Source organism: Cebus imitator, unplaced genomic scaffold (assembly GCF_001604975.1).
Source record: "Cebus imitator isolate Cc_AM_T3 unplaced genomic scaffold, Cebus_imitator-1.0 Scaffold203, whole genome shotgun sequence".
Classification (NCBI taxonomy): Eukaryota; Metazoa; Chordata; class Mammalia; order Primates; family Cebidae; genus Cebus; species Cebus imitator.
In genome coordinates, this window is record NW_016107518.1 from 3,140,376 (window position 1) to 3,143,994 (window position 3,619).

The 3,619-nt window shown below is 45.1% G+C and overlaps 1 protein-coding gene across 2 annotated transcripts in view; it reads right to left on the bottom strand.

Annotated features, from left to right (window-relative positions):
• The window catches only part of THSD4 (thrombospondin type 1 domain containing 4), a 660,091-nt gene that overhangs the window by 33,953 nt on the left and 622,519 nt on the right, over positions 1-3,619 (bottom strand). The gene's annotated exons all lie outside the window — the stretch shown is intronic.

Here is a 3,619-nt window from a genome sequence, read left to right on the forward strand (position 1 = left end):
ATGATATATTCATTTTTTCAAGAAACACAGGAGTGCCTACTGTGCGCTTGGTATGATGCCAGGTGCGGAGGTTGCAAAGTGTATATTCATGGAGACAGCCAAGCCAAGCAGGGCTGGGAAAGAAATGTGTATTGAATGGCTGTGAGGTCCCAAGGATGAAGTGCATACCTGTTCTTTGCAGAATCAGGAAGGCTTTGCAGAGGTGGTGTCTCAAAGCTTGGAATATGAGCAGGATTGTGCTGGCCAGATACCAGAGTACAGTGAGGTAGTAACACAGCTATGTTTTGCTTTTAGCCTATTTGTTTACCTGCTTTTACTCTGCTTCATTTAAATGTCACCTCCATACCTCAGCGCGGATCACACAGCCTGGGGTGGGTTGTGGGGGCAAAAACTGGAACCTTTGGTTATGAGTTTGCTCCATTAGAGAGATCGTGGGAGCAGCTGGAGGATGCACGGGGAAACGGTACATGCTCTTGCCCTCATCTCATCCAGCCCACAATGAAAGGCCTTATGGGCTCTGGACAGGGTGAAAGAGAATCTTCTCTACATGCCACCCTTGGTAGAAAAACACAGCGGGCTGGGCGCGGCGGCTCACACCTGTAATCCCAGCACTTTGGGAGGCCGAGACGGGTGGATCACAAGGTCAGAAGTTCAAGGCCAGCCTGGCCAATATGGTGAAACCCCTTCTCTACTAAAAATGCAAAAATTAGCCGGGTATGGTGGCGTGCGCCTGTAGTCCCAGCTACTTGGGAGTCTGAGGGAGGAGAATTGCCTGAGAACTGGCACCCAGGAAGTGGAGGTTGCAGTGAGCCATGAATGTGTCACTGCACTCCAGCCTGGGCTACAGAGTGAGACTCTGTCTGAAAAAATAAAATAAAAATAAAATATTAATTCTTTTTATGACTTTCCCTGTTTTCACCTAGTTCTGAATGTATCTGGTTCCTTTGATGGGCATCACACCACTACCTAAAGGTTGAATATTTTAATAATAATACATTTTGATCTCAGGTTCCTATATCAATTACATTACATACGGTTTACCTCTATAATATCACAGACAGAGTCTCACTAGAATGGTTTTGGCCTTAATGCAGAATTATTTCTAGCTTTCTGCCTCTGTCAAGACATATTTTATAGGCATTTAATTTTTCCTCACAAAGTGTATAAAAGAAGTTGGTCCAATGAATCTACAGTCCACATTCTTTGCACATGTATTAAGTATGAGCACAGTAAAATTTGCACAATAAAACCTCTATAAATCAACACTCCAGTTACCAAATCATTATGGAATTGCAGAGTTTCCAGGCAGGAAAAGCTCCAGCCCCCAAGAAGAACCGAAGACTTAAATTCTATTCTCAAAAGCCACTAAGCCAATGCTTTGAAAAAGATAAAAACTTTAGAAGCTGTCATGAAAGATTTTTCCTGTGCTAATTTTGTGAGAGGTTCCAAACTTTGTACTTTTAGATACAAGTATCAGAAGAAAAGAAAAAAAATACCCCAAACCAATGCTCTGGGGTATCACACAGTTCCCCAGTTTGCAGAGACTCCTGGGGGAGACAGCCTTCCTGTTTCGTTAGCAACCTCCCCTCAAAAAACAGCTGTTTCAGGGGATCAAATAGTACTTTACTACAAGTAAACAGGAGACCATTATCATATATGAGAAGGAAATTATAACTACACAGTTCATAGGTGTATCCTTGCAACGAGTCACCTTGAAACAGAAGCGGCATTGATTTCCAACCTGGTATGGAATGTCAGATCAAGGCTTTCTGGACATCACATTCCACATCTAAACTTTGGAGTTTTCAAGGAAATGGGACTTCTGGGTCCACTTCAAATTGCTGATGTGACCCCTGTGACACAGCCATGCTCTGCTTTCAGCCTATCACAACCCTGCTCTCTTTAAATTTCACCTCAACTGTATCCTTCCCCCCAATCCCACAAGCCTATCTTCTCTTTTGTTTGGAGAGACACCCCATGCTTTCTCTGGTGCCGCGGACTCTCTTGTTGTGAGGGGTCAATAAAGCTGACTCTGTTGGGCTTCAGGTTTGTCCCTGGTGATGCCACTGAGATGGCACCCCTCAAAAGAGCAGTGGTTCCGTTTCTAGATTGTGGATCTTCAGATACATTCTGCCATTTTCATTTCACTTCCTGAAAGTCAGGGTCGACTTGTGAAAAGTTGTTAAACAACATGCTAAATGTGAAATGTCAACCCTCACTTTAAACTTTCCCTGTTCAGGGCATCAGATGAGGACCTCCTTGGGTTTTACAGTGGCTTTCTGATTTTTGGGCATCCATCAAAGCAGGGAGTTTGGAAGCTGTCGTATACTGTTAACCATCGTCTGCCCACGTCCTGCATGAAATACCATGATTGCTTCTGGAACGTATCTTTAATAAAGCTGGATACAGTTTGGCTTGGAAAAGAAAACATAGCTGATTGGGTTAGTATAATGGGTGAATACAAGGTTGGGATTTTCCTGGGATAGTATAGGAGTTGTGAGTGCTGGTCAGTGTAAAAACCAGCTAATTAACACACCAAGCTCCCGAAGTACGTTTTGTTTTCTGAAATCCTTAGATTTGAGAATGAGTTTCAGTGAGGATTTGTGAAGCCTTCCACAGCCCTGACTCGTAGATTAAATTTTAGATCTTGAAGCATGTGAGCATATTCTGTTTATTAATGAATATATGTGTGCAGCAGGCCTGAATTGCTCAAACCCTGCACATGCCAAAGACAGGCCCTTGGCCAGCTCCTGAAAGATAACCTCTAAGCCCTTGGAATATTCCACCTGATAAGACTTTTTTTTTTTTTTTTTAAATGCCTGAAGTCTTGGGCCACACGGTATTGATTTGGCTTCTGGGGTGGTAAAGCAGCTAGTGTCACTCGTGTGGGAGCTGCATACCTACACCACTGACCCCAGTCAAAACATGGACACCAAAGCTTGGGTGAGCATCTCCGGTTGGCAGTATTTGGCATGTGCTGCCAGCCTCGGAGTTACACCATTTCTGAGAACATTAACGGCATCCCCGTGTGACCCTGCTGGAGGGGATACCTGGGGGCTGGCGCCTGGCATCTGGACTTTGCTGATGCGCCTTTTCCTTTGTTAACTGTAATCCCTGTCCTTTGACTGTAATGAATTGTAACCATGAGCAATTCATTACTCTTCCGGGTCTTATAAGTCCTTTGAGCCGATCATTAAGCCTGAGGGTGGTCTTGGGGGCCCCAACACAATCTCACACCCATGAGCCATCTCACAGACAGGCTCACAGAGGTGAGGGTTTGCCGCATCCCTTGGGCCGGGGTCCCCAACTGGCACCAGGCCATGGCCTGCTAGGAACCAGGCTGCACAGCAGGAGGTGACTGGTGGGTAAGCGAGATCCACGATGGTGTTAGATTCTCATAGGAGTGTGAACCCTATTGTGAAGTGTGCAGAAAAGGGATCTAGAATGCGCACTCCTTATGTGAATCTAACTAATGCCTGATGATCTGTGATAGGGATGTTTCATCCTGAAACCATCCCCCCATCCTGCCACCATCCATGGGAAAATTGTCTTCCATGAAACCAGTCCCTGGTGTCAAAAAAGCTGGGGACAGGTGGGTGGATCACAAGGTCAAGAGATT